A 23,563-nucleotide genomic window follows, 5' to 3' on the forward strand; every position below is an offset into this window, starting at 1 on the left:
GGCTAAGTCAAAATATTAAGAAGACCAGAGAAAATGTCATGACTACCCTTATTAAATGTTAAAGTATTGTTATTATTATTTTTTGATCAATAAAGAGTAGATTAGATTGATCAAAAAAGAGGGGTACCACCCTAAAAAAACTACAAAGAAACAAAACCAAAAGAACTAAGTTGGTAATACATTACCAACTTAAAAATCAATGTTAAATTATTACTAAAATTAAAAATAACATGTGTATGTGGTAATTTTATTATTTTTGGAAAGGTTAAAAGAAAATAAAAATAAATAAAGCAATATTTAGAGTATGTGATCTTATATCAATAGGTAGAAGTTTTGTTAGAAATCTTATAACCATAAATATTTTTATTAAAAAAGGTAATGAAGATTAATTGGAAACCTGCGGATATTCTGGTACTCAACTGGGATAGTGGTCGTGATGTTTGTCTGGATGTGACTATTGTTTCTCCCTTTGCAGGAGGTAATAACCGTGCTTTGGAGCTAGGATGCGGTTGCTCGTAAGAACACCAAGTACTTAGACAAGTGCACCTCTCAAGGCTATGGATTTGAAGCTTTGGCTTTTACTACTCTTAGTGAGCTTGGAGTCGCAACGACGGGCTTCATTAAACGTCTTCGCAACTACATGGCTAGCCATGACGCTAATGTGCGTATTGGGGATTTCCTTTTCCATAGGTTAAGTGTGGTAGTTCAAAAAGGGGTTGGAGCACAGTTTGTGGTTAGGCTCCCGACAAGTTTCTTGTCTGATGTTAATCCTGTAGACGAATTTTTTTTGAAAAACATTAAACAGATTTGTATCTTTATATATGGATATACTATTTAAGATTTTGGATTAAGTTTATGTTAAAAATGATATCGTATGACGTTTACGTCCATGATAGCCAGGGCTATCAGACGGGCGACGTTTAATGAGGGCCATCACCCGAAGGTGGAGAATCTCCGGATGGAGTTTTTCAATGGACGGCTGGGAAAGACTTCGGTAATGATAAGTGGGTGGGATGTCGGTCAACGAAATCGGGAATGGGAGCGGTGCGGTTACGATGTGGTCGGGTCACATCATTCAAGTATGTGGCCCATCTTTAAATAATGACACATTGTCTTTTTGTTCTTCAAAACAGGTTATAACCTAACTTTTTTTTCTTAACTTCCTACTTTTTCTCAAAAAGATAAAACAATTACGGAAATTTAGAGGGACCGAATTTTTAATATAAGTACGTGTCAAAATATGAAGAGGGGCCACCTACAAAAAAATGTACGTGGCCCGGCCACATCATAATCCGAGCGGGATGGGAGGGAATTGTTGTTGTGTTTATTTTCTCAAGATTTCAAGCACCTCTTTTCTATTTTTGCTTCTCTGAAACCACTTTGATCCGTAAGTGTTAACATGGTAGAAGGTGATGTAGTGCTTCAAAGTGGGCTGAGTCTCGAAGATAATCCTCCAAAGGTGATGTAGTTGCAGAAACAAATCCTTCTCAGAAGATAATCTAGAGAAAGCCTATATGATCGTATCATTACCTAATTTGTCAATTTTCTCATGTGATATCTAGGGTTTTTGATTCGTTGTTATTTCGAATTGGGAATTTCCTCCTGTTTGTGGATCCTGATAAAACTCGTAACATTGTTGCAATTTAGAGTGTATTAGGTTTAGGCAAAATTAGTGTTTTTCCAAATTGGGGGTTTTCTGGGTTTAGCAAATTCTAGGGTTTTGTGCCTTTACGTCTCAGCCAACAACTGTTGCTGCTGATGATGTTATTCCTACTCCTCCACCTTTTGCACCTGCAATAGTAATTTCAACTCCACCATCAACTTTTGATTCCTGCCGAGGTAACTCTCTCTCTGTGTTGAAATTTTATCCCTTTTTGGTGTTCATATTGATTTTCATATTGCGTTGATACTCCACCAGCAACTTTTGATACTGTTCGAATTCTTTTTATATTGCGTTGTTTTTTCATCTGCAGTCCAAAGCTGTTTATACGTTATTGTTCTCTATTCATTTTCACTCTCATATGAAGTTCTTTATAGTATTGTACCCCCTACACATGCTTCATTAGAACATAACCCCGACTTGCAGTTCAGAATCATGGAGGTTGCAAATTCCAGAAAGAGGAATCCAGATTTTGCCATTTTAGATCTGAAATCTAAAATATATTTCTGAACTAACTTCATACAATTGTCCTTTGCGATTCATTTATGCAGGGACTGTGGTTTGTCCTACAGTTTGGGCATGATGTTGTCTATGTTATCACCTAAGTGACTTAAAGATGCAGTTCAATCCCAAGTCATTTCTCCCATGTGAGCAACAATGTCATATTTACTAGCAGCTGCCTGTTTTGGACTTGGAAAGGAGCCAAGATGTACTCAAAGAAGATTTAGCTACTGAAGCAAAAAAGAACACAGCTTCTTTTAAGTAATAGTCAACAAGTGAAGCTTGGTAAAATCTCTATCATGTATCCTTACCTAATTGATGTTCATGTGTTGGTACCTAAGAACCTTATCAGGAAGTTTGAAGTGTATCATTGACCAGTTGAACCATCCATCTGCAAAGCCTTGCTTTTGTCCCGCAAAGAATGAAAAAGTGCCAACTTCAAGCTCTACACAAAGGTTAAACCTCTCACGCTTAATTCAATTGACATCCCTTGCAACAAATTCTGTTTTACAAATTTGGAGGATCTACTAAAGGATCGGCAACACCTAGCTCACGGGTGAGATTTGTATATCCCTCATAGACGTCTGTTATTTATCCATATCCGAATATGGTTTAGGTCATTGTTGTTCTGTTTTATCAGATATGGTAGGCGTTGTTCTGTTAACAACTTATTTAAAATTATTCAGAGTTGAATATTTGAAGTATAGGATGTTGACATGCTATACATTTTTTTACATCTTTAGCAGAGAAAAAGACAGGATTTAAATATTTATTCCTTTCAGAGGTTGTAAACTTCGATCCAAGATCAAGACATCAATTTGAGATTCAGTAACTCTCTCTTACACCAAATATTTTCCATAATCGCGTATAAAAGCAGTAGTGGAGATTATTGTTTTGTAGTCGCCTATGTTGTGTGTGGTGAAATTAAAATCTTTATAGACTTCGTCTTTTAAGTGTGGTGAATATCTTAGTCTACATTTTTGTTATCTACTTGCCGTAAAGCCCAAAAGAATTTAATTGAGTAGTTTGTAATATGCATGGATGTTGTTTTGATTCTCAAATCAAAAGGTTGGTCTTACCCACTGCAGATCCTTCATTCTGATAAAAGAAAAGCAATGTTCACAATAATCTATTAAGCAATTGCTTTCAGAAAGTGAAGTTTATCAGACCTCTGCCTTCTCCCACTACTCCTTCATCAGGTATAGCTCGCCATTGTTAGTAATTCCAGTTAAACTCTACTACATGTAACATAAATAAATTCATAAGAATTATGAGAAGCAGTACATGCGCAAATAAAATTTTGTGCTCAGGCAGCCTTGATAGAAGAATAGACCATTAGAAGAATAGACCAATGCCGCACTAAACTATCTTCAAAGACATTTGTAGAACTCCAGTTCTGTAAGTTAGCTGTGGAATTGATCATTTGTCTTCTTATGCACACACAGCTCGGTGTATTTATCTCATTAAGCTTATTTATCTGTCAGCGCTAATGAACTACTTTTACACCATTAGTTCACTTAATTATGCTTGGCCAGGACTTCTTTTGATTAAGATTAATCTGATTTGTTCGTTTTTGGATTTGTAGGTCTTGTTACATGATGTAATATCCACAAAAACAACTGATGTGGTGAAGAAAACTCCAATTCATTTCAATGTTGTAATATCCACAGAAACAGCTGATGTCGCAATCGGGGCTGTCAAAATACACGGAACGAGTTGTTCAGGTGAGTTTGCCCAATGTGGGTGCTTTTATTCCAACAATTTAACAATATGCTAAGGAATACTAATTAGGGGTTGCTCAGTGGAAATATTAAGACTAATCTCAACAACTACTTGATATGCCAACATTATTTGGAGGGGTTGTCTGTCTGTTGACTACCCATTGTAACTATAGTGCAAGTCTAAGTTTTGTTGAAAAAAAAATCCTCTAATATATCTTTCTTTGTTTTATAGGTATATCACTAGCTGACCACCTAATTGTATAATGGAAACCAGTCTAAGTTTTCCAAAAAATCTCTTACTAATTTCACATCCCAGTGTCTAACGGTTTGCCATTTTTAGCCGTGTAGTGTAGTGCATACTGGAAATTTTTGGTGTCTGCAGAGGTTTTATTGGTATGCTAACTTCTGGTCGGTGTATTTGCAGTTTATTTTGGATCAGTTGCGATTTTTTGAAACGTTTGGCAACCGAGGTAACCAGTAATAAGATGATTTATTCTGTTTACCTTCAAACTGCTATAATTCATATCGTTTTATTGCTTTTTGGTTTTAGCTTTCTTGAATTTATTCTCCCTTTGTTTGTAGGTATACCAAAAGTTGACACAATTATTAGCCTAAACACTCAGCGCACTCGAAGGCACCATCGACACCATCAAAGTTTCTGTTTGGGGTCCAACCAGTTAACTCACGGGTTCACATGAATAACTTCAACATGCTAAAATTAATTACATGATCTGAAGTTGTGTTGGGTTGTCTGAGTTTTTCTAACGAGAATTAAGAATCATTAGCCTCAGTCACCATTGCCACCACCAGGCCTGTTTTAGTTGAATGTAAGTAAACGCAGACTGTCTCATTTTATTTATTCCCTGATGAAGCTTCTAAACTAACATCAATTATCATTTTTGACAGACTCGATGGCGCAGTCACAAAGATCCGTCTTCTTACTAGCAACAACAGGTTGCTGCTCTTACCCTTTCTACGGGAGGGAACAGGAAGGGAAGGGCTGAGAAAGCGAAGGATGGTGAATATTTACTTCTTTTTAAATCCGATATGCACTTCAAATTCGAGGGGGAGATGATGCCTGAGATTGAAGAACTTCAATCTAATTTACTCTAATTGGGAAACTAAATTTCTCCACCCAGGTATTTTCTTCTCTTTTGTCTTCAGATTTCAATGGTATTTAGCTAAATTAGTTATCCCCAAAGTCGATTTTTGATCTACACAAGTGACACTTCAGAGAGATTTTGGGTGTGTGCAGTTTAATAGTTATCCGTACCAGTATATGTTTAGTGTTGTTCAGGATCAAAAAGTACTTGCTGAATATGTGTAATCTTCAGTAACATTTTGAGTTGTGCATACTCTGGATTCTCTTCTCCAATTTTTGCTGGACACTTCATTGTATTTCTATAATTCAACTCATATCCAACTCTTTAGCTCCTAAGAATTTCAAATGATATACACAGTGTCATTTGATCATTTCTTATCTTAATCTTATCTTAATGCGTCTTAAGCAAGTTGTTATTTTTTATTTTCATTTGGAGTCTGACATTATTTGTTGTTCAGTTTTTTAGAAGCGAATAATAGACCAATCTCCACTCCTATCATCTCCATTACCATAAGCATGTATTTCTTCTTTCAGTTATGCATTCCTTATTCCCGCAGTCCTGCCATTGATTTAATATGTTATACTCAGTTGTTATTTAGAGCAAAGAGCACAGATGCAGTCCTCTTCTTGACTGACTCTTGTACAATTAGCTGTGCTATTTCCAAGTAAGTGTGTTTTTGTCTCTATTTTGATCTTGCAGCTGATTATAAGTTAATGCTACTAGGGTTTTACTGTAAAACACCACGAGTTTATAGGTAGGGTTTTTATTGCACTTGAATGGCTTTGATGATAAATCTAAAACCCCCAATTCTCCGCAATTTTTGCCATTAAAGATGAAAGTGCTCACGAGTCACGACTTGAATTGCCCTATGGTATATAAGTTCTTCACAATTGATTAATGAGGTTAGCCTCTGTTATATTCATTGCTTTTGATCTTCACTAAAAATTCCTTTAGCTAGCATCAATTAGTTTATTTTATTTTGGCCTGTTCTTTCTAAAGAATGGTTTAATTTATTTATATTAGGGGTTTTAGATCATTTTTGGTAGAGATGTATAATGACTTTTGGCTTTCTATATTTCATGGTATTGCTGACTACCATAGGTTATCTAATTTGATTGCGAAAATTAGATACTGTGCATATGCAACATTATTCTGCAGGACCTTCTGTTGATGTTATTTAGAATATGGTTGAGTACTTAAATTCACTCTGTTGGATCTTTTTCAGGACTAAATGACACTAACGTTGATTCAAAAACATTGTTGAGGCCACTGGATGATGTTGATATGGAAGGAAAGTCTTCTGCATAGTGTTATCCCTTCAACTGCCATCCGAGATATCTACGATGTACATCAAAATGCTCAATTTTACTACGACTGCATCTAAATTATGTAAAAGCTTACTTTTGGCTTTTAAGATTTTATCCATCTTTGTAAGATCTATCAAAGGTGCATTTTAAGGATGAGAAACGGGTGTTGCATTAGTTTGTTGAAGTCTGTTGTCCAGTCTGAAGAGTTCCTTGTAGACTCTAATAGTTGTGTAAAAAAGTGGATGCTGCATTTCTCAGCTTAGGTTGGTTTCGACCCTTTTCACAGTTGGAACATTTTTGGGTCTGATTTGTTCTTTTTGATTTATTGAATGGATGTTTGAGAAGTTTTTTGGGTCCTAATTTTCTTTCCTTTTGGTATGTCAGCCTGATATATATAGCTATAATGCCGCATCTCCCTTTTGACTACATATCATCTGAAGAAACCAACAGAAATACGTGAAGAGGCTGAGCATGCATATTCATCTGAAGAACCCCATGGAAGAGGCTGAGAATGCATATGAAGCAGGGTTATATGTGCATATGAAGCAGGGTGTTAGGTACTCTTCTGGCTATCCGTTCATGAGCAAACAATTATATTTGTTGTCTTAGCTCAAATGGCTCATGGTGTTTACCATGTAGTTGTGGGTTCGACTCCCACAGATGGCATAGCTGTATGACTAAGCCAAAACGTTATATGCATTCCGTATACATAGGTATACACATGCAGAAAACTTTTCATGTCTGTATTTTCTCTGTCAAACAAAAACCAATATTTTTTTCTCAGCACTTCCTTCTGGAGGTCAGTATGTTGGAAGTTTTTTTTTCTTTTCGGTGATTCATATGTTGGGATGAACCGATGTAATTCTTTCATCTAATCAATCTCAGTTTTCGTATTTTAAAAAAAAAATGAAAAAAAAAAAAACTTTAACACATCAAGTCGGGTTGACCATTTATTGCAATTAGGGCGTGTTCGTTTCAAGTTTTTCACTGGCTGGGGATTCAATTACGGGGGAAACCAATTCTAGGAATCAGATTCTAGGGAAAGGATTCCTATTTCAAAAAATTATTGTTCGGTTGAACTAATCGAATTATAGGGTAAACTAATTTTATTAGATGCCTTAAAAGCCAATCTCTGTTTCAGATTTAAAAACTCAGATCCGCCATGAAAATACAAATCATCAGACGAAAAAAAATTGTGCCTTCTTTTGGACCCAGTCCAAAGAAAAGACGATAACGATTACAATTTCAGTTTCAGAATTAACCCAATCATAAGAGTTAGGTTAAAATTCATTTGAACGAGTAATTTCTTTAAGGGTTAGATAAGATGCGATTAGGATTAAAAAGATTGGTGGATTCTATTCAAGCAATTTCTTTACTAATTTTAGGGTTAGATAAGATGCGATTAGGATTAAAAAGTTGATAAACCATTGAAGATCTCCATGTCTCCGGTTTTTTTTCCACTCTCAACCGTCAGAATTCGATTTGAGAAGACGAAGGAGAGAAGAAATTTTATTTTGTTAGAAGGGGTAACAGAGTCATTTTAAATCAATTCCCTGTCATTCATCCAGAATTGAATTACATACCATCGTTGAGTCGCTATAATGGAAAAGAAGTATTTCATGGAATTAGATTCCATAGGAATCCGATTCTGAAATTTTTATGTCCGTTCGGTTCGAAGGAGTGGGGGTCATTCTGTCGGAATCCAATTCCTGACCTTCTGAAAACTTGAAACGAGCGCGCCGTTAAGGTTAAGGATCTAATAGCCTCATGTAATTTCTGTTTTCTTCAATATATTAACTTTCAAAAAAAAAAAAACAGAAAAATCGATCTACATGAAGGTTTTTGCAAGAAGATTAATTAGCTAGAAAAATGGCACAGAAGTTGAGCACATAGATTGATAATATTTATGAACATATTAACCACAATAGTGTCACCTGCAAGTAAATTGATTTATTAGTTTTAAGGTACTCTTAAATCTATTTGAGCTCTTTGGGGGAGAGAAGTGTTTTTAGATAGTGATATCTTTATGTATTATATTTAAAATTATTTAATATATAAATTATGGATGAAAGTAAAAACATTTATGCTCATAAATTTTGTCAAATGAGTCCGTCAGATATTCCAAATCATATCGAGAATAACAAAGAATCTCCTTTTATAAGATAGAAAAATGGATTTTGGTTTCCGTTCGCAAGCAACATGAGCGGACCATGAGATTACGAATCTCCGTTTTTTATTACCGCGACTTATAATCTGTTTGGATACCATACAAGAAGTTGTTTTTTAACTGTTGAAAACAAAAATATTAGAAGTTAGTTTGGGTGCGTAATTTCAGAACGACTTTTAGAAGCAAAAAATTTAACTTTTTGTGAAGCAAGAACATTTTGCTTCTGACTTCTGCTTCTGCTATCCAAAGAAGCTATTAAGGTCCAAAACCTACACCTGTATGTGTTTGTGTGATATGATGAGAAAAAATTGAGGTTAATATTTCTTAAAATAAAGTTCCCACGCGATATGTATTATAAGTACTACATAGATGTAGAAATGATAGGTAATTGTGAAATCGACTAGACATTCACAGTAACAAATATACGAATTTCAGTTTATACTTTTAACATTTCTTTTATACTCTGCCTGACATGAAACCTCATGTTTGATAGAATGTTAAAAAATGGATTATGTTACCCACTTGATTTATCAATGCTATAAGGTGTTTATCTAAATTTACTAATGGAATAAATATTGTATCATATTTTTTAATGTGTTCCGCTATACGATGTCTCATTTATATATTGTGAGAATGAAGAATTTCGAATGAACGAAGAAGAAATTTAGTAGTTAAAAATATTTTTCATGTGTGACAGTCTTTATTGTTTAATTTTTACTGACTGTGTTTAATTGGGAGCGAGAAGTGCAACAACTGCAACATTATTGCATTCACATAAACGTTGTTTTTGTTTGGTGAAGTAAAATTACACATAGTGTGACAATAATATATTGGGAGAAATTAAAAAAAAATAAACTAAATAAGGGTGATGAAACCTTTGGTTATATGCGGCTAAAATCTTGAAAAGTTGTTGGACACTTCTATAAATGTATCACATAGGGGGATCTTTATCTTCGTCTGTTACTTATATACATCAATTTAATAAATATGTGAAATTATAATCATTATTCAAGAAGAAGTAAAAAAGACCTTACATAGAAACTGAAAATGCAGTGTCATAATGTTATTATTTCGTAGACCTTAATAAATTTATGATAATAGGTATAGGTTGGTCAACTGTGATGCAAGTGATCTGCAAAATAATAACAACATCCTAATAGATATTTTAGGGTTTTGTGGTAATTGATGTAAATATTGCGTTCTGCCACTTAGGACTCTTGGTCCCACTGTTGAGATAAAAAATTGTGAAAATTTACGGCCACCCTGCTGAAGTATATAGTTTAGCATGAAAACCGCTTCAAGAAATTTTATATTATAACAAATGCGCCGATTGTCGTTTCATATTATATTTTTTATATAAATTGTCTGCATCTGTTGTTTGCTTCATTCTGTTTAATATCCAATCCATTTGGAAACATCAACAATCATTCTCGGTCATAAATTGACTATCTTCTTACCATCAATCATTTATAGTCGATAGATCCAGATAAATCATTTTCTCAGTACTTTTTGAGAAGTTGATCCGAGGAGGTATAGAGTTTTAAACATGTAAACCGCCGAATAACAAAGACTTATTTGAGAATGTTGGAAAATTTTCTGGAAAACAAGTTATATAATAATTTGTCAGATTTAAGAAATAAAGAAGAACAATTATGAAGAAACCTCTACTCTGCATAACGTGGAGTATTCTTTATAAAGCAAGCAATATATGTTAGTTTTGAGAGGGTGTTTGAGGCAGAAACTACCGCAGTACTACTGATGAGGATATAAAAGCAAACCATGACGACTTAAACTTCGTCAATTCAAAGATGGCGGAGCAGTTGAGTACCCTAAAAATGAATAGGTCTGAACTTGATAACACATACTAACACTTCAAAAATTATCTTGAAGGAAGCTGAAGCTAGATATAATTGTGCCGATATGGAAGTCCCCACGCTTTGAAGGTTAAAGCACATATGTTTGAGAAATAAAAAAAATATTACTAAGCTGAAAAATGCGAAAGCTTCCGGTACGAATGTCAAGAACATATGCCTATGAGTCTATGACCATGATTTTTGTGATGAAATCACTGAAAGTCTGAAATGAAGAACCAAATTGAGGATTCAAAGTTAAATATATCTGAAGTAGAAAGTAAATTAAGTACAAAACATTGAAGCCACATATGACCAGTTGTTATTAGAGACTAACTTGGAACTTAATGAAGAGTTAGGTTTATTGAAGAGCGATGTTAATATGCAAAACTTAGACATGTTAGAAAAGCAGCTGAAAACATGTTGCAGTTTAGTTACAGCTGCAAAGGCTTCACTAAAGCAAGTCACGAGAAGCAGAGCATGATAAATTCCAAAATCATAAATATGGAATGCATAATTGAGGATTCGAAATATATGACTCGAAGTGCTGAAAGAAAGAATACCATGTTATCTGAAACTAATATGAAAGTTAAAGAAAGATTGTATTTTTTTGGGGATAAAACAGAATGTCTAGATACACCCTAAAGAAGTCGAAATAGTTCCTCGGTCCTACTCGGTTGGGGAGCTTGGAGCGAGAACCAATAAGTTCGGACTTGGAAATCACTAAAAATCGGTCTAATACTCAGAATTTATTTGTTAAGGACTTATATGTTGTTGTTCATAACTCATGATTTGTACCTAATTAAAATTAAAATTTTAACACTATCATATACTTAAGTGTGTAATTATTCAGAAGTTTCCATGATTTATAATTAATATTGTTATATTTAACATATTTATCATGTATTCATAAGTTTTTTTATTTGATAACTCTCATCTAAAGGTTACAAATTTTTTGTTTTCTGATTTTAATGCATGCAAGTCCAACTCGAAAAAAAATCGTTAACTCGCTTTGCTCAAAAATCGGTCCAACTCAGCAAAATTGTCCGCCTTAATCGCCAAAAATAGGAAATGACTTGGAATTGGAAATCTCCTCGGTCAAATAGCCTGTAGCGATTACTCGGCGAGTAATCGGCCTTGGAGAGCGATTTTGGCTACACTATTACACCCCCACGCTAGGATGATGATCCAACGGTTGTAATAATATAAGTTATGTATGAGGAAAGAAATTATTTCGAGTGCTTATTAATCATTTCCACATATAAATATATACACCCCGAATAACAAACAAATTAATTCCATAAATAAATATAAACATTAATATTAACTGGAGCACCAAGAAGTATCTTGGAGAAATTCCTATCTTTTGAGTATACTTATGTAATGATTGTTTAGAGAAGGGTAGTATATATATATATATATTCATGTCAATATTAAAATTGATGGTAAATACTATGGGGTATCGATAAAATCTCAAAGTAGGGTTAGAGCATGGAAAAAATTAAAGGTTAAGATCAATTGTTAGTTAGGTTTTAGGGAATGGATTGCATCCTCTTATTAATTACTTCGAAAAATAAATAAATTCACACTGAATAACCAGAAAAATGCAATAAATAAATATTGATATTAACTCGGTTGCCCCAAGAATTGTCATGGAGATGTAGAAATTGTATTAAAGGGAAATTATATATAATTTTCCAAAAGAGAGAAGCTTGAAATTCATAGAAGGGTCAAAAACATATTTATTCACTTTTGGGAGTAGTTTTTAATGAAACAATTTCTTTTTCTTATCTTAATCAGTTAGCATTTGTGGTGAAGGTATGTTTTAACTCCAGATTATATTGGTCATATTATGGTGTGGTTCACTAGGTTTTTGGTTGAGTCAAAAGACATTAATAATTGCTTGAACAACTCCAATAGATTTTGCATTATTAATCTAATTATCTACCATATTATTATGTTTTCCTTAAACCTCTCTCACGATTCTACCTTGAAAGAGGTTCAACTGGATCACGATTCCACTATTATCATTATCTATATAATATAAGAAACAATTTCATCCATTAAACAAAGATTAGAGGTATATTTGCCATTATTCCTTTTTAAAACCTAATTTCCATTCTCAATTAAAATCAATTTATTTTACTTTATTGCCTAAATTTGAAAAATAGGTTAGTTCAGATTTAGCAGTAAAAATTCTTAGACATGGGTTGATCAGCTTTCGAGCTTCAATTCGTGGTAAGATTTTACTATTGTACTACAATGATATTAGTATCATTTACATTATTATTGATTTGGTAATTTAAATTCTTATGCATATCAGGTTGTTTATTTTTCGTAATAGATTTTCTGAATTGCTTTATTAAAAAATTTGGGCTTATTGCTTCAAACCATGCTTAATCTTGCATGTACTAAGTTGTTAGATAAAACGCTCAACATCATCAGCCTAAGCCGCATTATATTTTGACTGTCAACTAGCACATGTGATGTTCACGTTTAATCAGTCGTCACCATTTAATATCCTTGAATCAACAAATAAAAAAGGCACAAAGGATTTTGTTTTAGGAAATCACCACTGGTGATATCTAGATAAGATAAAACAGACTATATCAGTGGAAATACCTGGATAAAGAATCATATTAATGATATTTTAAAATATTTTCACGGAATATATTAAGCTAGAAACCTTATGATGGATACCGAAGATCACATGACGTATAAAACTAACCAAAGGTTGAGCCGGGGCCCCGGTGATGCCTAGTCATTGTTATAAAAAGGTATGGTATTTGTCTCCATGATATCCAAGGCTATCAGACGGACGACGTTTAATATAGATCCGATCCGAAGGTCGGAAAGCTCCAGATGGAGTAGTCATTAGACGGTTGAAAAGGACTCTCGTACGTGAGAAACTCGCGGTATGGTGAAAAATAGAAGACTTTGTTATCAAAGATTGGTAGTCACGAAGGAACCAAACTGACTCTTTCTCTATAAACCTATCCATTGACTCTTTCTCAAAGATTCGGACCTCAATCTTCAGAGAGAGAGATTTGTTATCGATATGGCATCAGGATGGGAAATCACAGGGAACAAACTGGACAGATTTCAGTGAATGTATGTCAAATTGTAGAGAACCTGAATATTGTGTTCTTCTTAGAGCTAGCACTATGATGGAGGGTATCCCTTCCCTATCCCTCATATGTAGGGAAGGGATGGCACAAGGAAGCCAACCTTGATATGGTGGCGTATCATCCCTTCCCTACATGACATGGCTACTGAGTAGCCGTATAAATAGTGCCACACGGCTACTGAGTAGCCGTATTAGTCAACTCGTTGACTTGACTAATACGGCTACCCAGTAGCCGTATCATATGGTTAAGTCCTCAGAAGCGAGGTCGGGCTCCCCAGTTCTTCTTCTTCTTTAATTTTTCATCCTCTCAAAACCCTTTCAAACCCCTATTACCCCCTTTCGATTATCATATTGATTCATTGCGATTCCATGGCTTAAATTAAAAGGGTTTGATCGTTACTCCAAGGTGAAACAAATCCATTCTTCAATTTAGAATTTCATCCAAAAAATTATCTAAGGTGAGTGATTCTAATGTTAGGGTTTTAAATAAATCTGATTTTGATTTCGAATTTGATTTTGATGAAATTGTAGATATTAGGTTGGTTAGGTATGTAGTATGCAATTCAATAATGTAACTAAAATATATATTTAGTGAAAAATCCATGATTAATGTAGAAAATTTATGTTGAATGAAATGTTTCTAAACTAGCATATCAATGTAGAAAATTGATTGACTTGCATTTATGTATGGTATACACAAATTGATACTATTTTTGTTGTTTGCAAAGGTGCATAATGAATCTAATGCGTTCTTATGTGAAAGTTAAATATGGAATCTATTTGGATTCCTCTAGTGATGAAGAAGAGAAAGCTTTGCTAATGTTTACACAATTATGTTTGGATGAACGATTGCGTATTATTAGACAACCCATACCAAGGGAGGTACATACACGTAGTATAATAACGCGTGATCGAGTGTGGAATGATGCCAAAATGATGAATGATTATTTTACGTCTGGAACTGGTTATACCGCAAGACAATTCAAACAACGTCTAGGCATGAGGGAAGACTTATTCGAGAAATTGTTAGGAAAATTGCTTGAGGTTGATCCAGAATGGCAGCAACATCCAGATGCAACCGGTACTATGGGGCATTCTCCTCATATGAAATTAGTTGCTGTGATGAAATGTTTATGCAAATGTACGCCACAATTTCATCCATACTCACATAAATAAATGCAGTAGTAAGATCAATCTCTTCCTGTTGAACAAAATTTAAAACCATTTTTAATGAAACTAAGATATAAAAACTTGAGTACTAGAAGATAAATATAAAAATCAAAGAGGTGTGGTATGAGGAAAGGAAAGAAAAAATCAATTGATGTAAGAAGAGAAAATAAGAAATCAATTGATTTGGTGTGGTTTTAGTAGAGAATTAGAGTGGTATTTATAGAGGATTTTGAGAAAATGACCGTTGGGATCCGACGGTGGAGAAGATAGAGTCGTTATTAATGATGGATGGTTAGGATCGATCGTGTAAAAAGCTACGGCTACTGATTAGTCGTATCAACGGTATTACGGCTACTCAGTATCCGTAAAGCAGAATTTCACACGGCAACTCAGTAGCCGTGTGATTTCCCTTCCCTACAGGCGGGATCAGATGTGATCCTCCATGTAGGGAAGAGGGTTAATATCCCTACATGAGTAGGGATTTGGGAGACCATAGGGGTTGCAATTTTGGTTTTTTGAGGGAAATTGAGGGATAGGGAGGGGATGGACCCCTCCATGGTGCTAGCTCTAATAGAAGATTATCCTGAGTGTCTTGCTAAAGAGGTTCGTTTGTTCCTTCTTTTTTGTATGGTTCTGATTACTGAATTTCAAATTAACATGATATTTTAATGAAAACCCTAGCTTTGAATTTAAGGTAACCTGTTGTGTTTTTTTTCTTATATGAATTTACTAAAAATTTACTAATTAAGTTTTCTAGACGTGATTAACTGTTCTGATGACATGTTCTATGTTGATGGTGATTTGAGCTGAAAATAACATGAATTTTGGTTAACCTCTTAGAACCCCGAATTTTAGGAATCGTTTGATGTATATCATGTATATATCTTATAGAGATTCTAAAAAGATTTGTAATATCGTTGCAATAGGGTATTAGGTTTAGGCAGAATCAACGTTTTCTGGGTTCACCAAATTCTAGGTTTTTTTTCCTTGCTGGAGTTGGTTGTTGATAGCCTGATACTGAATATGGTCTACTCAGTATGATTCTTTGTTGGTGATTTTTCTCTGAATATGGTCTACCTGAATTCCTAAAATTATTGATTTTTTGTTTATTGTGTTCAGGGTTCAACACTAATTTTTATTTAATTTTTTAATTGAGACGAGGGAAATGAAGATTGAAACAATTGCAACTCGGATGCTGAAAGTTGTTCGATTCTTACGTTGGTTTCGGCCTTGGTAAGATTCTATCTGCAACGTCTTTTAATAGTAAATTTGCTTAATCTGAATAGTTGTTTACTGAGTCTGAATAATTTTTGCGATGAGTGGAATGCAGATGGAAGCAATAGTGATTCAGATGCTGAGAGTTAGTTCGATTCTTAGGTGGGTTTCGGCCTTGGTAAGATTCTATGTACATAGTCTGTTTTAATAGTAAATTTAGTTGATTTCAATAGCTGTTTAGTAAGTAATTAGAAGTGGAATACTGTTTCTTCGGGGTTAATTTTGCTGGGTATCCTTCTTCGGGTTCTCAAAGCGTGGATTGTTTCGAGATATTGAAGCTGATTGGTGAAGGCACGACTTGGCAAGTCTATTTTTTTGTTAGTTTTGTTATGAACTGACAAGGTGTTTGAATAAGGGCCATAGCTTGATATTTTATAACTTTTCCGTTTTTCTTCTTTGCAGTCAATGAGATTAAAACATACCCATGAAGAATCTGTACAAACGCTCCATTATATACCCAGATGCGTGAAAAATCTGTCAAATCCATTATAATCCCAGGTATATTAAATTAGGGTTCTTATTATTTTATTTGTTCTCCTTGAAACTCTTATTTTTGATTTTCAAAAGATATTATTTTAATTTTCTTATTCCTGACGCCAACTATTCCCTAAGTGATCTACCACTGATAAAAGATTAGAACATCAATTAAAAGAGCAAAAACACTTCTTTCTTTCCTAAATCAGCTTCAATAAGAGCGCAATAGTGATTGAGCGTCCTTACCGACTACCAATATCGACCATATTAGCAACTCCCTGAGCATAGCTGAACTTTATAAGTTAGTGTATTGTTACATTCATTTGAAAATTTAGTTTTAATCATCTAATGTAGGGTTGTTTCTTATAAAATTGAAGCACGGTACTTGATTTTGGTTTTTCCTCATTACCATCATCCATGACCCTGTTCCTGGGTTCTGGTGACGAGTATTTTCAGTTAAGACCTCTGCAAGAATTTAGAACTTTGCAACGGTAAAATTCAAAACTTTTTGCAATAATTGACTGAGATTTGCTGCTCCTGGATTCAATTTCTACCAAAACATCATTTTGAGATGAGGAGAGAAAAGATCACAAAAGGAAGGCAGTTTTTTAAAGAATCACTAAAACTGATTAAGTTACTTATCAATTACCCAAACTTTTATTCTTTGCCAACCTACAGGTAGATTACTTTGTATTTTTTTCCTGAAGAGCTACATCTATAGGCGTCTTTTCCAACTTTTATGTACAGTGGAAAAATTACCTATTAGTTAGGATGATATTAAAGACAAGAATATGGTGTAGTTACTCCACATCCCTACGCATTTTATTGTGTGCTTTACTTAGATATCAACATTTGCCCATTTGATTAGGCAACTCTTTAATAACAAATCTCTTACTTATTAATTGCTCGATTTTCTCTGTCTCAGGTCAGAGAAACTGCTCAGACCAACAAATTGTGTTCAATCAGTCTATGTGATTCAAACTCCATGCTTAATGAGGTAAGTGGTAACTTTTGCCGGTGCATATTTCACCTCGGATGAAAAGGTTCATTTTATTTTTCTTTTTCTACATGTTGTTCATGAGTTTTATCTCTAGCTAATTGTATTTTGTTTCTTTTACAGATATATAGAGGGTCAACAGTACCAGAATCATGTTTTATAGATAATCCAACAACTTCATGGCTTGATGGCATTATAATATGGATTCTCCAGAAGCTTTTGGTTGTTGTCGTAAGTTCACACCATGGTGGCACTAACTTTTCTGTGGTTAGTCACATAGTTGGATTACAATTATTAATACTCGGAATGACATAGAAAGTTAGCGATCGCCAAATGGGTTGAAAAATGATTCCCGAGAATGGTTTAGATTTACTCGAAAATATTATAAGTAGAGAGCCACTACTTAGGAAAATGTTAAGATCACCTCTTAGATTTCTCACAAATGTGTAAATGTGCCTATTGAAAGCATTAATAATTTATGTGGGTTAGTATCGTAGTAGCATTAAAAGTATCTATTTTTGCTTTTCCTGATGCACACACTATGAAGCAGGCAGAACTACCTTTCCATTAAACATTGCACAGAAGCTAGCTATATTTATCGGTCAATGTGATTCATTGTAATATTAATAAATTAATTGAGAAAATAAGATTTGTCTTTTGTAAATTATTGAGGTACCAATTTGGGAGGTTCGCAGCACCACGTATTTGCTAAAGCTCGAGAATCCAACATCTCTAGAGGCAAATATAAGGTACGAGTTCAGACGCCGCAAGCTTAATTATAATCTCTTCTTGGCCTATAACTCATTAAACTTCAAGCTCAAATCCTCGCACTACACAGAATTATATCTATTTTAGTTTGTCTTTTTATTGCACCCATCTAACAGTTAGTTATGTTGTTTATTTGTATGTAGGAACTGATGATTCTGAAGCATTAAAGATCTGCAGAAGTGGTGTAACCAATCCCAATGGTCACCGACCTGGAGATATTTATGTTACCATCAAGGTTGCGAATTTAATTTATTTGCCTAACTTTTTTTCATCAGTTTTATACTGTTTTTCTGAGGATACATATTCTTAGGCTACCAGTATTCGTTTCTTGGTTATCACATGGTAAACTTACTATCATTTTTCCTCCGATAGTCTTATCTAACTTAATTTTAATATGTTTTCCTGCATTTCTACCCACAAGTTCTGCATTTCTTATTTAAATTGGCCACACAAGTTCTGTATAATATTCACCAGTTATTCTTTTGTTAAATATAGTTACGAATTTGTGAGCTGATATTTTACTCTGCTTTTGTAATATGAAGTTATCATGGATTGACTATGTTGTTGCATAGAGCTAATTCAACTTATATGATTCGGTCATTGCCTGTGTGAATTTGAGGGCCCGAATTTATGTAATTCCGACTTACTAGAATTTTGTTGTGAAGAACAACTTATATGATGTTATTATGTTCTTTTCTTAATTTAGTTTTACTATTTCTGCGACTAACATTTCGTCATAATGTATAAATCGCCAATTTTTTAACTCTGAAACGAACCATTTGACATGCTATTAAGCTCTTTTACCAGGAACATTGAATCTGTCATTTTGTGTACATTATATAGGACTCCGAAGAATTATATGCAAGGCATCCAACTATAAGGTAAATAATTGTCATTTCTTTTTATTATGTCTTTCATCAAAACCAAAATGTCATCCAACTCTGTTTCAGATATTTTTTTTCCTTGGAAGGAATGCAACGGTAATCATTGATGCTTCGATGTTATACTTGGAAAAATGAGGTCCTAATGCATAAGTTCAGTTCGTTCGAAGTTGCCGAGCCAATTACAACACAATGGTGGAATGCAGCATGGATGCGGTTGTAGCAAACAAAGGTATTATTGTTTTTTACCATTTTATTTGGATAATGACCATGGCTGAATCTCCATAAACTAAAATAAAATTGTATTTGCGGATCCTTGGAGACAGTGTGAAACTTAGCGACTATAACATTAATGGACTTTGGCTAGATAGTCGGATGTTGTTTTGATTTTCCGATTACAAGGTTGGTCCTACCCGCTTTAGATCCCATTTTCAGGAAGATGAAAAGCAATCTTCAAAATGATCCATTAAGTAAATGCTTTTATAAAGTGAAACTTATCAGAACTTTACCTGATTATTGTTGGTAATTTCAATAAATTACTGAGAAATAGTGCACGCACGTAAATAAACTTATATGCTCAGGTAGCATTGGTAGAAGCAAAGACCACGCTTCACTAAATTGTCTACAAAGACAGTTGCAGAACTTCAGCTGTGCAAGTTAGTGGTGGAATTGATCATTTGTCTTATTATGCGCACACAACTTATACCTTTAGCTTTTTATGATTATATATCTTTATGCGTTAACGGACAACATTAGTTCAGTTAGTTGCTTATCTTTTTTTCAGATACTAATGATGCGAATTACAGAGAGAGTTGTTACTACACTAATATATTTTCAGAAAGGGATAATTTGAAAAACACAGTATATTCTTATAACCATGCTAAGGTTTTTATAATCTGTAGTCAGGGGAAAAAAACTATTTTAAGCTGCACGTCCATCAGATGCCATTAATGTGGAAAAAAGATGCTAGATAATGTGATTTAGTGGTCGGTGCTTGCGAGTGGTGGGGGAGATGTTTTAGTTCCGATGTTTGGTAATGGTGGTTTGGAATCTTACCTATCTTCTTTTCATTTTCAATTCATATACTAATGATGCGAAGTACGCTTATATATTTTCAGAAAGCTATGGTTTTAGAAACACAATATATTATTATAACCATGCTAAGGGTTTTATAATCTGTATCCAGGGAAAACATTGTTTTAAGTGTAGCTGCACGTCCATCAGATGCCATTAATGTGGCAAAAAGATGCCACATAATGTGATTTAGTGGTCGGTGCTTGCGTGGTGGATATATGGTAGTTTCGATGTTTGGTAACGGTGGTTTGGACTCTTTTAATTACTAATTAAACTATTTACATCTAATTCAAGTATACCTCGTTAACTAGAAAGTAGATCAGGTTTTTGATGAGATTATAACTCTGGAGTTAGTTTCAGTTTAATAGAAACTATATGCTCTTTGATTGGCTATATAGTACTCCCTCCGTCCCAAATTAGTTGAGCCAATTGGTTTTAAATTTTTTCCGATAAATAGATGAGCTATTTCACTAATCAAGGGGATATTTCAAAAAGTACCCTTTTAATTGATTATTGTTACTATAAGAAATATGTATAATTTGATAGCCATGTTTATATTCGTTATGCAGTTGTTTTAAAATGCTTTTCAACGGTATAAAATTTACGAAAAACCGTGGTATAGTTTAAGAGATAAATCATTTCTAAGTTTTACAAGTTTTTTTATCCATAAGGGCATATTTGTAAAAAATACTTAAACATACTCCCATTTTCTCCTTGCCTTAATAATTGTGCAAACTACAAATGGGTCAACTAATTTGGGACGGAGGGAGTACATCAACAAAGAACGTGAAGAGACTTAATGGTAAAAGAAAAAGGCCCCTATTCAGATTTTATATGACCACAAGTTCCATATTATTCCAGAATCATTCTTTTATTGAGAAAGTCATGCATGGCACGAAATGTTTTGTTTTGTTTTTAATATATTTTTGCTTTTTTGATTTGTGACAGGATACAATATATGCATCTGCCAACAAATGCTGAACCCATCATCATGTCCGGAGGTGTTGCGTCTGTTTTCTTTGTTTGCTGGGTTTGGACTACAAATGAAGAAACCTAGAACAATTGTTTTTTCGTGATAACAATGAGGTAACACACCTGCTCATCTTCTACAATTTTTGTTGTTCCCTTTCCATCCTCCTTTCTTTTGGAAGTTCCTATGCACTCTTTCTCAAATTACTTTTTCACTTATAGTGTTTCTGGGTCACTTGCAAATCATATGATCAGGGGCCAATCTCAAGCATGTGGAAATAGATTAGTCCCAAGATATTTTAAGTGTCTACTCATTAGTGAGTCTTAGTTCATAGTCAGTGAGTTACACAACGTTTACTAAGATGTTGAGCCTTATTTGGACAAGACAGGGTCCAGATTATTAACATTGCTCGACTACAAGCTCTTTCAAGGGGATTGAATCAACTTTCAGGAGTTCTACACTTTGCTTTTTAATAGGTGGAAGGATGGCTAATCGGGACTTTGTTTCCGAAGATTACTGCTTACATGTTAATAATTTGAAGGTAAATCCTCTACTAGATATCCCTTTGTGCCTGTGAACAGTTTGCACTCAAGTGTCAATGTGTCATTATCCTAAACCGATCATACCAAATTCCACTAACATTAGGAAATGGTAAATATTGGTATTTGCTATCTTAGCTCAAATGGCAGAGTGCATGGTTCTCAACCATGTAATTGTGGGTTCGACTCCCACGGGTGGCACATTTAACTTAGTTGAGTAGGCTAAAACTTGCCTGCTTCCGATGGCAGTAATAGCTCTGCAACACACATGCGTAAGTTTAAAAAGCATGTCATATATCATCTCAGTACCCATAGAAAAAGAACGCCAATAAACCTAGAATTAGAAAACATGAATTTCGAATAATTAATCCCAGTCCTAAATTGTCCGACAACTCTTTCATGTTGCACTTAGCAAGGTAGTCAAAGATAAATAACACCACTTCCTTATGATGAGTAGCTGTCTAATCTGGTCTGGGATTGACGATGCTGATGATACCTCCACTGAGTGGCAAATCGTCGCTAGATACAGTGGTTTCCAAGGTACATTCAGAGAACTAAATCCACTGAGCTCGATTCATATGCCATTAAACATAATATTTTGGGGAGTTCATGCAAATCAACTCTATAGTTAGGTTAAAAAATGCTTCTATAATTTATATATCTTTGGGAGTTTATGCCAATCAACTTTATAGTTAGGTTAAAAAATGCTTCTATCTTTATTTAACCAGGTTTGTACACTTCGAACTGCATATCAGAATCCAAACTCAAAGGAAATACTAGGCGGTGGCGGTGGCGGCGGATCTTCTGAGCCTTGACAACGGGTAAGAGATTCAGGATGCACTCAGTGCAAAAGGGTTTGTACAATGAGCGAGCAAAATGTTATAGTAATGCATCAAAACGGTGGACTTGAAACAGTGATTTAAGTGACTTTTAACTTTTTGGGTGTATGCATTTTTTATGGTGGCAGAAGATTCTTAAGTAGCTCCCGGATTTCCAATCTCATGGAATATAGGGCTATATTAATAGCTAAAACATTTTCGAACGTAGTTGAAATTTCAAGTGTTGTCCTAGCCATGATTTTTTGTTTTTATTTTTGTTGCACTACATGTATAGGTGGAAGAATGTCTTGATCGAATAAACCATGTTTTCAAGTTGAAAAGAGATAATTTGATGAAATAAATCAAGGAAGAAAATCTTTAGGCAAGGTATAGTTGTATTTCATATGCGGACAATTCCAAAAATGTTTGTTATCTTACATGATTTTCCCCCTTTTTATTTTTGAATAATTATATAAAAATCTGATATGTGAAACACATTCACAAATTTATTTGTGATAAATCCTTAGATGAAAAAAAATACCCAGTTCTTTTCCAAACACATAGAAAATATATGGTACATGGTCTATATAGTATGAACAAGATCTCCCTGTATGAGAAAAGAAAAATATACAAGTTCATCGTATATTTTCGAATTAAAGTGGATATCCAGTTTATGGTCAGATGTTGTTCACTACAACACATTCTGTCATGAATGCTTAATTACCACATCAATGTAGATGTTGTCCCTTTTATTGTCGCATGTTTATGAGTGCTTAAATCGGTACCCGAATCGGAGTCAAAATTATACATGTTTAATGGTGTTGGCATATATTTGTCATAGAAAAAATCTAAAGCAAAATATTTATTTGCAAAATATTACTTATGTGAGTTGTATTGTGGATCAACGTTACGACTTTCATTCACCACGATTTTATTTTGAAGGGTCAAAAAGTGAAGGGTAGATCCAACCCTTTATGAAATTTGAAGCTTCATAAGCTAAACAACACGACGAAATGAAATACTCATTACCAAGCTCCATGTGGTTGCAAGAATTCTTAATTTTCGTGTACGGAAAAAAAGAAGAAGAAAGAAAACATACGAAAATATACACTGATAGTACATGTTTTGATAAAGGCGGATATCAAATTTATGGCTGACGTG

General features: G+C 34.2%; 2 long non-coding RNA genes across 23 annotated transcripts; both read left to right on the forward strand.

The window, feature by feature from the left end:
- Positions 1-1,339: 1,339 nt before the first annotated feature.
- Positions 1,340-7,127, forward strand: LOC113344047. Of its 6 annotated transcripts, XR_003357582.1 has the most exons (11): positions 1,340-1,839; positions 2,212-2,446; positions 2,540-2,717; positions 3,250-3,360; positions 3,747-3,885; positions 4,307-4,352; positions 4,465-4,709; positions 4,789-5,021; positions 5,573-5,649; positions 6,211-6,555; positions 6,677-7,127. It is a non-coding gene; the product is annotated as an uncharacterized LOC113344047 (long non-coding RNA). The 6 variants fall into 6 exon arrangements; XR_003357577.1 differs by having other exon boundaries at positions 2,212-2,717; XR_003357580.1 differs by lacking the exon at positions 5,573-5,649 and having other exon boundaries at positions 2,212-2,717.
- Positions 7,128-15,123: 7,996 nt separating this feature from the next.
- On the forward strand, positions 15,124-22,839 carry LOC113344051. 17 transcript variants are annotated; one of them, XR_003357586.1, is made up of 15 exons: positions 15,124-15,209; positions 15,726-15,839; positions 15,937-15,999; positions 16,284-16,379; positions 17,281-17,352; positions 17,476-17,583; positions 18,025-18,101; positions 18,264-18,355; positions 18,928-19,001; positions 19,071-19,233; positions 19,904-20,034; positions 20,188-20,312; positions 21,024-21,161; positions 21,434-21,586; positions 22,313-22,839. It is a non-coding gene; the product is annotated as an uncharacterized LOC113344051 (long non-coding RNA). The 17 variants fall into 17 exon arrangements; XR_003357589.1 differs by lacking the exon at positions 15,124-15,209 and adding an exon at positions 15,221-15,641 and having other exon boundaries at positions 15,763-15,839; XR_003357590.1 differs by lacking the exon at positions 15,124-15,209 and adding an exon at positions 15,221-15,300 and having other exon boundaries at positions 15,763-15,839.
- Positions 22,840-23,563: the final 724 nt, after the last annotated feature.

Source organism: Papaver somniferum, unplaced genomic scaffold (assembly GCF_003573695.1).
Source record: "Papaver somniferum cultivar HN1 unplaced genomic scaffold, ASM357369v1 unplaced-scaffold_70, whole genome shotgun sequence".
Taxonomy (NCBI): Eukaryota; Viridiplantae; Streptophyta; class Magnoliopsida; order Ranunculales; family Papaveraceae; genus Papaver; species Papaver somniferum.